At 39.6% G+C, this 13,724-nt stretch overlaps 1 long non-coding RNA gene and 1 pseudogene across 25 annotated transcripts; one reads left to right on the top strand and one right to left on the bottom strand.

The window, feature by feature from the left end:
* The first annotated feature begins 2,526 nt into the window (after positions 1-2,526).
* LOC125555120 lies at positions 2,527-11,287 on the top strand. 25 transcript variants are annotated; one of them, XR_007304663.1, is made up of 13 exons: positions 2,527-2,591; positions 2,677-2,886; positions 3,477-3,639; positions 4,274-4,333; positions 5,736-5,801; positions 6,072-6,147; positions 6,238-6,379; positions 6,475-6,554; positions 7,027-7,134; positions 7,230-7,435; positions 7,746-7,818; positions 9,926-10,035; positions 11,007-11,287. It is a non-coding gene; the product is annotated as an uncharacterized LOC125555120 (long non-coding RNA). The 25 variants fall into 25 exon arrangements; XR_007304634.1 differs by having other exon boundaries at positions 7,720-7,818; XR_007304590.1 differs by having other exon boundaries at positions 7,656-7,818.
* A 149-nt stretch (positions 11,288-11,436) lies between these two features.
* On the bottom strand, positions 11,437-13,311 carry LOC125555104 (annotated as a pseudogene).
* Positions 13,312-13,724: the final 413 nt, after the last annotated feature.

The raw sequence follows: 13,724 nt of genomic DNA, 5'->3' as shown, positions 1-13,724 counted from the left end.
ACGTAGGGTTTTACCTCCATCGAGAGGGCTCGAACTTGCGTAAAACTTCGTGTCCCTTGCCTCCTGTTACCATCCGGTCTAGACGCACAGTTCGGGACCCCCTACCCGAGATCCGCCGGTTTTGACACCGACAGCTTTCTTCCTGGTTGTTTCTTATTTTCCTAATTTTTGTAATATTCCAAAACCGACAACAAATATTTTTGTGGATTTTTTGGAGTCTGTTTACTTAGTGTATCACGTACCTCCTCTTTTTCACGATTCTGGAGTGTTCCAGATGGTTTCTTTTATATGTTCCTCCAGTGTCATAGTTTGGATAATATTTCTTTCAACATTAATGGGCGTACCTGAGATATAGTGTTTTATTCTTTGCCCATTGACCACCTTCGAGTTAGTACCTTCGGCATTATTTATTTTGATAGCTCCAGAACAATAAACCTCTTTGATAATATATGGTCCTTCTCATTTGGTGAGAAGTTTTCCTGCAAAGAACCTAAAATAAGAGTTGTACAAAAGAACATATTCTCCAACTTTAAATTCCCGCTTTTGGATTATTTTCTCATGCCATCTTTTAACTTTTTCTTTAAATAACTTGGCATTTTCATAGGCTTGGGTTCTCCATTCATCTAGTGAGTTAATATCAAATAACCTCTTTTCACCCGCAAGTTTGAAATCATAGTTGAGTTCTTTAATTGCCGAGTATGCTTTATGTTCTAACTCAGGAGGCAAATGACAAGCTTTCCCATAAACCATTTTGTAAGGAGACATGCCCATAGGATTTTTATAAGCTGTTCAGTAGGCCCAAAGTGCATCATCCAATTTTTTAGACTTATTCTTTTGGGGCCTATTAAAAGTTTTCTGTAATATTAGTTTTATTTCTCTATTGCTAAGTTCAACTTGGCCACTAGATTGACGATGATAAGGTGATGCAATTCTATGGTTGAGATCATATTTAGCAAGCATTTTGCGGAAAGCACCAAGAATAAAGTGTGAACCGCCATCAGTCATTAAATATTTAGGAACTCCAAATTTCGGAAAAATAACTTCTTTAAGTATTTTAATGGAAGTGTTATGATCAGCACTACTAGTTGGAATAATTTCTACCCACTTAATAACACTAGTCGCCTACCCGTGCGTTTGCACGAGCTAGCATATTTATTGTGGGGTAAAACATAAATTTTCATGGAAGGCAATGCATGGTTATTTATGGTCTCAATGACGTACTCTTGGATATAAAGATTGCTAAACTTTTTCTTTTGAGAAGCTACAATTTATTTTATAAATTTGTTCCTTGAGATTGAATTTGAAATTAGGATATTTGTTAACCTTAGTACTTTGCTCGATAGCGATCAATTCTAGGTCTTCTTTAAAAACTTGTTTGGTGAATTGTATGCTACACAATTAGATTTTGCTATGATTTTTGTTTTTTTTGCTATGATTTTTTGTGGCCTTAATGGATGTACTGTTGGATATAAATATGGGTGCTAAGTATGTTATTTTGAGAAACCATAATTTTTTAAATTTTTTTCTTGAGATTAAAATTAAAAATATTATCATATACCCCTAAACCTTCTACTTTGCACGATCAATTCTATAACTCCTTCGAAAACTCCTTGGGTAAATCGTATACTCAACAATTAGATTTCGCTATCATCTGAGTTTCATTTTGTGTAATATGCTTCCTTTTTGGAATTACTTGACGCATAACTGAATGTATTTAGACCCTAGTTTATTTATAGGAAGTTGTGATGTCCATTTAGAATAAAATAGCCAGGAAGATAAAAGTAATTATCCCGATTTTCGTTACTCTTTTTTGTTAGTTACTATTAAAATTGGTCCCATATAGTCAACTGAAATAGAAATTGTATTTTCTGTAGTGAGTTACACTGTGGCTAATCTCTACTATTAAAGGAGGATCTGCAGTTGTCGTGATGGTTCCACCTCCTTCTCTCCCACCCTCTCGATAGCACGCGGTAAAAAAATCTCTCGGTCCCGCAGGCACGAGAAACCCGAAAAACCAGCCCACGCTCCCACCATCGTCGCTCAAGAAAAAAAAACTGCCGCCAGACAAACACGTCTCGTCCCCACCTCTGCCTGCCCCCTCGCTCCCGATCTCGTCTCTCTCCTGCCAAATATCGTCGTACGAGCGCAGCGGAGGCACCGAGAAGGAGGTGGTCGCCTCGCTCGCTTTTGCTGCTGACGATCATGCCCACCGCCGAGCCCCAAGTCGCGGGACACCGGGCGCGGCCACCCCCGCTGCCGCCGCCGCAGGGACGGGAAGAGCAGGGCCGCGGGAGTCGGCGAGGCCTCCAAGGAGGGCGCCGTCCCCGAACCCGACCCCCACCCCCAGGCGAGTTCCGGTTCCGCCGCCCTGTAATCCGCTCGAGACCGCCTCCCCGCGTGTGTCTTCGTTGCCATCCGGTGCACACGCCCACCACGCCGGCGAAGCTTCCGCACTACTTTTTGGTTTTTCTTTCTGATGCCTAATTTTTGGCTCTCAGTGTTTAATTCTTCTTGGTTTGTTTGGAATTACAGGCCTTATTCCCGGATTGGGTCTTGTGAGCACAAACCTGGAGACATACAAGATCAATGAGGTAGACGTTATTCAATTTCTTTAGTGATCTACTCTTTTCCTCAAGGTTGAAGGATCCTTTCTTCATGTGCGTCTTCCTCCTGCAGATGTGATCGTTGGTAGTAACTAAGGTGGTTTGGTGTTTCATGAAGTTTTACAGATTGGTGCTCATGCCGTGGTGGTATGCCAGCTGTTGCAGCATGCATTAGCAATCAACGCCAGGACTCCATAAAAACCCAAAGAGAAGCAGATGAACAATGAAGATATGCATATACCGAGCATGTAGTGGCAACCTGCAAGTTGCCGGCATTCTTCAGGTTGCTCTTGATGTCCACGTTGAGCATAGATATCCTAATTGTCTATGCATTTGAGTTCTAATTACAATATAATTGTGAATATTTTTCTTTGCAGAACTATCGAACAACTTAAATTAACAAGTTGGCAACCCTTGAATGTGTAGAACAGTAGCGAGGAGATTGTTGCCGAGCTTACAAATCACTATGCCCAGCACACACATATCTGATTTCCTCATGTTGGCCTTTTTACATCCAGAAAAAGACTGTCTAAATAACACCTATGGTCAATTTTAATTGTCAACGGTTGTTTGTTTTATACACATTATTTTCTAAATTTTTGTCAAACTTCAACACATATATACTTCTAACAGAGTCAAACATGCTACACGCATATCATTTTCTTAGATGGTATATAAGGCTTGAATAGTAATTGTGGGTTCTCACGTACTATGTATACGTAAGAGAGACTACATGGATGACATATCATTAGAAAAATTGAAAGAATTATGGTGGCTATTAATTTGCTCGAAATGATTACTCCACTACAATGCTTCTCATAGCTTTATAGTTCTGTGATGCAAGCATATGTGTTCTGAAGCCTTTTTTGCCAGGGAACTCTGAAGCATGTGGTTCAAGTAAATATTGTACGGTCAGGGAAAATCTTTGCATATTCAGGAGCAGACCGCAAGCTGCTGGTGCAAAAACACAATTGGTACCGTACAGCAGGCAAAGCTTCACTACAGAGTTCTGCATAGGGATATGCATTTTGCAAAGGTATTGACCTTCTTTTCAGTGAGGCAAATAGAAATTAACACATGTTCTCGTTGTGCCAACGATTTATGTGCTGCGCATTGGTTTGTAACTTTCTGTGCATTTGGTATGAAATTTATCACTCGCTTTTGATTGTTTTTTTTCCCAATGAGAGGCCTTGCTAATAGATTGTCATCTCTCATTGTACTACGATTGTGGAAGATGCAATATCTTTAGTCTTTTGAGCAACGACATCCTCCAACAAGGTGCATCGAATGCATTCTAGGACCTGGGAGACAAAGCTGAATCCATTATTGTGAAGATGAGCAAGTAGTTGAATGTTTTGTAAAGAACAAATTCCAGAACAGAAACATGATGAGATGGTTCAGCCAGGTCACAGCGCTAATAATCAGTAACTACAGTAATATCTAAATATTTCACTTGTCTAAAATGATTGTCTTATTTTACTTTTTATTACTCAAGCCCGAGCAACATTTCTGCTACATCGGAATTTACTACTTCCAGTCAGTGTGTTCTTGGTTATACATGGGAGTCCAAAAAAAATGCAGACTCCTTTCTTTGCTGCATGATTGTAGATGGCTACCAAATAGGAAAATTTTCAACCTTCAGTAAATATAGATGTATTTTGTACGTGCAGGTTTGATGCATGATTGCAGATGCGTGTAGATTTCAGCTTGTGCAAGATAAAAAAATGAAGGTAAGGAGGGAGGGGCAGAAGAAATGATGATTGTCGAGGGGGGAAGAAGTGGGATAAAATCAGTTTATTGATGGCAACCACATTCCATCTTGTTCAACTAATCATCATGTTCAACTAATTTTTGATCTGGGATTATTGATCACTATGTTTTTTTATCCCGTGGCAACGCACGGGCATTAAACTATGTCCATTTAGATATGCGCATTTTTATTAGTTACAGATTTTTGGTAGCATGAGCGGCGGGTTTCGGCGCCCGCGGTCGGCGCTGCCGTCGTCTCTAGTGCGCGCCCCTCTGACCGGCGCCATGAGAGCGGCCTCGCCGGTGGATCTCATGGATAGTGCGTGCATCATTAACCTTCTATAGTCCTCCGCGGCGAATCGCATCACGTCGCCGGCCGGAGCGCCGACCATCTAGCCGTTCCCCTTTGCGGTGTGGTACGCCATCTCGGCCGAAGCTGCAATCTCCTCCGGCGCCCGCGTTGCTGAGCGGAGTTTCCTCATGCAGCAGCAGCGCCGGCAACTCCTATCCATCTACCAAAGAAAGTGGCATTATCTTATCCATTCAGTATGCATCTTTTCCTCTTTACTGTGCGTTTGCACGAACAGGTGCATATCTCCCTTTGCCTTACCATCTCCTCCTTGTATTAAATAAATTTGAGCAGCGTATGTTTGCATCTTGCTGTAAAGTGTACTTGAGAGACGATGGTAGAGGAGCCATCAAGGAAAATGCTGGCAGATGCAGCTACGAAATTACTTGTTCCAGTATTTTCTATTATTTGTGAAATTGGATATGACTGGTAGGCTATGTAAGAAAGAAATTTTATAGTAATTGAGAAAATGATCTTGGTTCTTCAATGGCTCTGTAACTTTAGAGCCACGTCCCTAATGCATACATATATAACTGGTATTGATCTTGTCAAATCAGTTGTTAGCCCTTGCTCGCATATTTTTGTTTACCTGTAAATGCAGAGAGAAGTACCTTGCTGACAAATATAATATTTCAGAGATAACCATTTAAAACAATTTTAAAAACCAATTTAAAACAGATAAGGCTGCTATGTCTTTCCAGAAAAAAAGGCTGCTATGTCTGCAACACATTATATTTGGTCATTTAAGAATGTTTGTATTTGTTCTTAACTTATACTTCTAGTTATTAAAAAAAAATCTATAATATATCCTTGTAAACAATGTTTTTTGCAACCTTGTCGGATGGACGCTCTTCATCTGATATAAGTATCCGCAATCCATTTCTGCTGGTAACCCTTGACATTGCAACATAGAGTTGGCCATGTGTGGACACTTGCCTTTCTAAGTAGAGTCCAACCTTTTTGAGAGATTGCCCCTGACTTTTGTTTATTGTCATAGCAAAGCACACTGATATTGGGTATTGTCTCCTTTTCAGAATGAATGGCCATTTTGAATCACTTGGTGACATAATAATTCGTGGGATGTAAACTTTGTCACCAATGTTAGTACCTGTTATGACCTGGCCTTCGATGAAACGCTTTCCTAGCTGTGTTATTGTTAGTCTTGTCCCATTGCAAAGTCCTGCACTTTGATTGATGTTCCTCATAAGCATTACTGGTAATCCTATTTTCAGCCTCAGTTCATGATCTGGTATTCCAGAAAATGTTAGACTATTTAGAAATTCAGTTGGGTACAACATATGTTCGTCTTCCACCATAGACATTGCCTTGCATGTTGTATCTTAAACTGAGATAGGTTACCTCTTCTCCAGGAATTTGACTCATGATGTAGGTGTTAATCTAGTCAACAGTCTCGTTCCTTGGGCACAGGATCGCTCTTTCCTCTAGGTATGTTCTATCAGTGTACTTGTTGTGTAATTCAGGGTATGTGTTATTAACTATAGATGCTTTTGGATCATCTCCTTTATTTAAAATAAGGTCTTCTGGGATGCTAACGCAGTCTTCATCATCTATTGTTGCCGTTGTGCCATCGCCGATGTTTAGTATCCAGTTTGCAAATTCAGTTGTCTTTGCTTTCTCTTCTGGACTACCTTCGGATGAATTCAGACGCATATTTTCTGTGAGTCGGTACTCCTCAAAGTTCTTCCATAGGTAGGATCTCTTTATAGATGCCGAAATGATATGTTCCCTTTTCCCCTTTGGTATAACTGGTAGGATTTGTCTGAAGTCACCTCCCAAGACTACTGTCATTCCTCCAAACGGTCTATGCTCGGCATCCTCATTTGTGAATTGAAGTATGTCTCTCAAACTCTTGTCTAGTGCCTCAAAACAGTTCTTGTGTGTCATAGGTGCTTCATCCCATATTATCAGTGAAGTTTTCTTTATTAGTTCCGCGAGAAATGTTCCTTGCTTGATGTTGCATGTCGACTCGCTTGTGATTTTGAGCGGAATGTGAAATCTTGAATGAGCTGTTCTTCCGCCCTGTAAAAGAAGTGCTGCTATACCACTTGAAGCTACTGCTAGAACTATTTTTTCCTTCGGATCTTAATTTTGTCGTGACTGCTTTCCACAGAAATGTCTTTCCAGTTACACCATATCCGTCAACGAAAAACAGTTTTCCACGACTGCTGCTAACTGATTCTATTATAACATCAAAAGCCATCCTCTGATCTTGATTTAGCTTTTGTAGTAACTCTGTGTGCTCTATTCTTAAAGAATCTTGTAGTTTAGTTACTCATTTACTAATCTATTATTTATATCTTGAAGAATCGAACTATCTGGTAGTGGCATTCCTGGAAATTCTTTGAGGGACTTACCACCTTTAGCCAATAGGTGTTCGATCTCTGCCAAGAGGAGGCTCTTTATTTGCAATGAGTTGAGTTCTAGGGCCTGAAAATTGAGTATTCTTCTTTGCCGACGTTGGATGTCCTCAGATAGTAACTCCCAGTTTGTTTGCCACAACTTTGCAGGATCAGTCACCTCGCAAAATAAAAGTATTGTGCAGAAAAGTTGGCGCATTTGAGGAGCAGAGGCCCAATGGGATGCTTCCTTGATGCAGTCATCCCACTCCTTGTCGTCATTAAGTAGCCCAAGAGAATAACATGCAGATTTGTATGTTGGATGTACAACCCCATCAACTGTTCGGATTTCTTCATAGGATCTGCATCCTTTCACGGTATTTAGAAGCATTCTCAAGTAGTATTTTTCACCGCTTGTTGGTTGTGCATAGTAAATCCCGCCTATGGTTTTTTTACCACCACGTCTCTTCCTCCATTCTTTCTCTTTTGCATGCCAAGTCCATTTGGTTGGAAACTGTGCATACGTCAAACTGCGAGCTTCCTCATGCAATTGGTTGGCTGTCATCCATTCTGTGAACATTGTATTTTCTATGTTAGGCCGAGATATGATTTTATCTAAATCCATCGAGTCTGGGAATACCACAGCATGTTCATTTTCTAGGTGAAATTGTAACCTTTCAACCGCAGGCTCTCTATACTGAAGAGGAAACTGAAATATGCGCCATGCGGCTTCACATCCAGATATGTACCGAGCATCAAGGTATCTCTTGATTTCGTTATCCCTGTTTGTTAATTTGCCACCTCTTGTTTCTCTTTGTTGCTCTTCTGTTTCTATTAATACAGTTGTTCGATCTTCTCCTTTGTGGATGTATTGAATAAATACTTTATAGACCTTGATCTGTTGCACCATTCAACATTTATGTGGGCTTGATACTTGACCAGTATGTTTCTATTGTATGGCACAACAAATCTATTGTCTAGCTTCACTCCGTTTTTGTCCACAGTATTGCCATCATCTCATCTTCTATATACTGGATAGTTATCTTCATCTGTTGTAGTTTCAGTGCAAAAACTCTTGGGGAAATGTTTGGCACAACTTTTATCGACCATGCATGGTGATTTTGGGTGTGCTTGACCACAGGGACCATGTATCATGTAATTTTGCACTGCTTCATGCCCATCTGGATCACTATTCTTGTCAGGAATTTCGGCTGATATGATTTTGTCGGTCTAGGAAGGACTGGGATCTTTATCATCTGGATGTAGAAACACCAGTATATGTGCATGAGGGAGGCCTCTTTTTTGGAACTCTATCGTGTAGACAACTGCATGCAAGTAAAGAAATTTGAGAAGAAATGATTTAGGACAATCATCTAGGCATAGTAAATCTGTAGTTGGTTGGTAAACTTACTCGCAATTGTTTGTCTGAAACACTTCTCGTTCTTTATGTCATTCATAAGTTCCTTCATTTTTAACATGAATACTCTGGCAACAATGTCTGGACGATCTTCAGGTTTCTGGCCTGGAATCAGATCCAGCATATCCTGTATTTCCGGCCATTTCGGATTGCATGTAAAAGTGATGAAGAGATCAGGATAGCCAGCCGAACGACAAATCGCCATGGCATCTTGGTAGTTTTGCTGCTTATTTCTAGGGCTACCATTATATGTTGAGGGTAGTATGATTCTTTGGCCAACTTGTTCAGTTCGTGTATCTCCATTTTCTATTGCATCATGCAGTCCTCTGTATAGTTCTGTCCTCAGCTTTCCTTGGTTTGTTGTGTACCAATTTAGTCTCCATTGTTCAATGCACGTTGCTGCATCAACTAAGAACTGTAGGAACAAACGTCCACTCATTTGCAAGGTTGTTGCTTGGTTAAGACGTTGTTGGATGCGATATGAATAAAACTCCAGCATTGTTACATACTTTATCTTACCTTTGTCGCCTATCTTTTTTTGATACTCTATTTCTGGTCTGAACCCATCTTCTCCATATGGAAAAAGCAAGGGGTATTGCATTGACATATAGCTTGGGTGCAACTCTGAAATCCTCTGTAACATTCTGTCTTTGGTCTCAATTATTATATCAAATTCATTATTTTCTCCATCTTGTTCCCCAATAATTAGTGCTGCAACTTCTGAGGCAGATGGGAGGCTGTATTGCCGTCCATCTTTCGACCTTTTGTTGATCAATCTTAGTCTTACATCTTTAATATCTCGGTTTTCGAACCTATCCCTTGCCATACGAAACGATTTGACCAAAACATTGTGCTCATCTAGCATCTCTAGTAGACCTTTGACAATGTTTTCATCTGGCTTTGTCTTAATCTCCATTGAAGTTGATGCAGTAATCCTGTTATGCACTTCATTTTCTGTGTCATGTATGTACAATTGGGCAAATTTTGGTTTTGTCACGTCATCTTTAGGAAGTAAAGTGCCAATCTGATGGTAGTTTTGGCCATTCAAACGGAAAACATATGGTTCAGGTGTCTCCTTATTAATTTCATAGTCAACCTTTCCTCCCATTGAAGTGAACACGAACATGGAGTTGTACAACCTGATGTTCTGGCGAAAATTGGATGACTCTCCTCTTTCATTGTAACGTAGTAGCTGTCGGAGATACAACGGAGCTTGCTTCAGTGGTGGTAATTTAATTTTCCCTTCCTTGCAGCAGAGACCAAACTTTGGAACTGTGATGTTACGTGTGTTTGTGCTTCTCTCTCCATGCCACATAATGGCATTGCAAAATTCCCAAACGCAATTTGGTTTTCCCAAATTTGAAACTTGAGTGACATCCTTTGCTATATTTGATACTTCACAGCCATTATTGTCCTTTTCTGTCCTTATTCGTTTCCTTTCCCTTTTCAGCTGGAGTATCTCTTTCCTTTTTCGTCTAGCTTCCTTCCTTGCTGCTCTGATAATATCTGATTGACTATCATTAGATTCTACTGTCGCGAGCTGCGAGGTTCCTTGCTCAGGTATTTGTATTGTTTGGTCACCCAATATATTGCTGCATTATATTTTGGTATCATTTGAATAAACCAGGTAAATTAATGTCTATATAATTATTTTTTGGTATTGGGGTAATGAATACCTTCTGTTGTTTTGATTTGGTCCACCGTTACTTCGACGCAAGTTGAGTGCAGCTAGTGAATCCTGAAATGAGGGAAAAAAATTGTAACGCTTTGTTTGAGAGCAACAACATGCAGATAGAATTAAGTATATGGAACTTAGCAGTATTTCCTTTCTGGAGCCGAAGATCTGGCATGTACCCCATGTGATATTTCTCACTGAATATTTAACCTTGACTGTAGAAATTAAAATATATTCCTCATTGGGAACATCACAAAAAAAATTAAGTACATGCTAGTGAGGACATCTTATAAGCACCTGATTCCTTTTCTGCTGAAGTATTTCTTTCCTTTTCCGTGCAGCATCCTTCATTGCTGCTCTAATGATGTCTGGTTGATTATCATTAGATTGTAGAGTGGCAAGTTTGGAGGTTGCTTTGTCAGGTCTTTCATTGCTGCATTAGATTTTGGTGCCATTTTAATAATCTAGGTAAATTAATGGGTATAAAATTGTTTTTATATTGTGGTAACCAATACCTATTGTTGTTTTTGTCGAGTCCATTGCGAGTTTGACGCATGCTGACTGCAGGTAGTTAATCCTGAAAAATATGAGGGAAAAATGTAAGCATTTTGTCCAAGAACAACAACATGCAAAGAGTATCAAGTATTTTGATAGTTGACCCGTGCACTTGGATGTGCTAGTATCATATTGATAGTCGAAATCCATTCATATTTAACTTTCTTAGAATTTTATTCCTCATCGGGGTTATCACAAAGTATGTAAGCAGTACATGATAGTGAGGACATCTTGTAAGCACCTTATTTTACTTGTCCGGAAATTCTGAGTTGCTGACATAAGTTTAATGTACACATGTCAGGTACCACATTGTTTTGAAGGATGTTGTCTGGATCAATCAGTTTCCTGGAAATATTCCTGTTCTCCTACTAATAGTATGCCAACAAAGAATTGTAGATCATGTACATGTGTTATTACCTTTTAAGCAGAGGACATACTATATGGTTTGTAATTGGCAAACTAATTTTGATGATTGTTCATCAATTTCTCTGTAGTTGCAATTAACAAAGCATATGTGATGAGATTACGGAGTTGATGCATATAGTAGTGGAAGTTGGTAATGAATACCTGCAAGTACTGGCACACAACCTATCCGCTCCTTACTGCTTGCCGTGTAAGGATTAATTATCGCCTGTACGTGATGTGGGATGAGATCAGAGGTGATGTCTTGCCGGGATGAAGGATGTGATCGGCGGCGATGTGGCAGAAAAGAGAGATAAGAAGATTTTGTTGTGTAGAATTTTTCACGCGTACGTTTAGATCTGAGCAGTTAGTCTAAGCGCTGTATGTCTTATATGCACGTCTTCGTTCCGTACACGTATAGTCTATGTATTTCATTCAAATTTCTATCCGTGTGTTTAACCATCCAGAACCCATGCTTATCTACATGTCTTCATGGAAAAACCAATATTTAACTCCAAACTAAACTTGAGTCATGGTCGGCCACGCATGATAGGGCTAGATGGCAAGACGGAATGCAGTGCGGACAACTAAGTGATTTTTTATCGACACAACTAAGCCTTGTCCTAGGCCTTGAATCATTGTGCTCCTGATAAACACCGGCGCATTTGCGTACAACACGCTTCCTCTTGGGGCTTGATTCCATAGATTTGGATTTGTTTATTTCCTGATTACCTTCAGCTTTTGATTCATCGTCAAGATGTGCAGCACGACCTGTGCTCCGTCTCCTACCCCTTTTAGTCTGGTCAATAGTGAGCTCATCATCCTCCGATTCTTGCTTTATAGTTTTTGAAAGTGATAATTTGTTCACTTGCTCCTGCGAACATTTATACCAGTTAGAGAGGTGTACAACAACTATGAAAGAACATGAAAATGCACCAAGAAACTTACATGGTTATCATTCTGAATTCCTTTCTTCTTAGATCCCTTATCAACAACACCAGTAAGCCTTATGCTGGTCTTTGAATAATTCTCAGTTCCATCTTTTTCGGAATCTTTGTCTTTAGTAATGCTTATTGTACGCTTTCTTTTGGGGCTAGATTCCTTGAATTTGCATTCATCTTTCTCCTGGCTATCCTCTTCTGATTCTTCATCAGAATGTACAACGCGACATGTGTTCCTAGTCCTAGACTTTTTAGTGCCCTTCATAGTGTTCTACAAAAACATGACAAATTGAGTTAGTTTTCATAAACATTCATTGTAAAATATGGCATGCACATATACAAAATGTTATGGAGCATCGTAGTACAAATAGACGATACCTGTTCAACATTAACGTGTTGTACCGATGAATCTTCTTCAGGGTCCATAAAAATATTCTATGAACAGTGTAATCTTGGTAACCGTACTTGAAATTATAGTCATTCAGTCTGAACTGAAAAATCAATCTCTGCCCACATATTTTCTGAAATTTTTCTGCCTGCTCATGGATATCACAGTCATCCCTATCTATCAAGAATCTTGCAGATTGCTTAATCAGTTTTTTTTGCTTCTGTCTCAAACATGGTGCAAGTTGTTGTTGCAGTATGATCACATATCTCTAGCTTAAGTTTGTACCTAGTAACAAAATGACACATCTGGTAAGTGGAGGATAAATTACTACCTAAAACATGAGATATTATCAAATTTACCTTGGACATGTCTTCTCAGGTTCTTTCTCACATTTTAGACAGTAGAAGTGATTCCCTTCTTTTTGTATTTTTTTATTACATTTGCCGCATCCTATGTAGTACCACTCATCTGATGTATCAATTGACTTAATGGTTGCTTCTGTAGTATAGAACTTTTCCTGTCCATTGTAGGTTAAATTAGCACATAAAACATATGAAAAAATAATTTAAAAGTTAATCGTAAATACCTGTTTTTCAGATTCATATGCAATTTCAGTTATTTCTCTTAGTGTCTTTCTGTTATAGAGCATTTGTTCTTGAATTGTTCCTTGCAAGTGGGCTTCCGGCCCTGTTTCCTCTATGATATCATCTTCCAAGCGATACCTATTTTCGCATGAGGTAAGTATCCATGTACATGACTAAATAGGATTTCTTCATATTATTGCGGAAAAACGGTTGCACCTCGTATGGAGCTCAGCTGTTTCAGGGATATCCAAATCGATATATACTTTGGTTGCACCTGTAGATGACAGCGAGTACTCTGCAAGAACTTGATATTAAATTTCGAATACAAAAAATACAGGCATAACACTACTTACCCTTGATTGATATAAATACAAACCTTTCAGTTTTCTGACAATTTTTGATGTTATTATGACAACACGTCCCATAGAATTGTTGGGGAACGTTGCAGAAAACAAAAATTTTCCTACGGTTTCACCAAGATCTATCTATGAGTTCATCTAGCAACGAGTGATTAGATGCATCTACGTACCTTGTAGATCGCGAGCGGAAGCGTTCAAAGAACGGGGATGAGGTAGTCAAACACGGCGTGATCCAAATCACCGAAGATCTTAGCACCGAACGGACGATGCCTCCGCGTTCAACACACGTACGGAACAGCCACGTCTCCTCCTTCTTGATCCAGCAAGGGGAGAGGAGAGGTTGAG

Source organism: Triticum urartu, chromosome 1 (assembly GCF_003073215.2).
Source record: "Triticum urartu cultivar G1812 chromosome 1, Tu2.1, whole genome shotgun sequence".
Classification (NCBI taxonomy): domain Eukaryota; kingdom Viridiplantae; phylum Streptophyta; class Magnoliopsida; order Poales; family Poaceae; genus Triticum; species Triticum urartu.
Note: the sequence above shows the minus strand (reverse complement) of the source record. Positions and strands in the feature narration are given on the sequence as shown.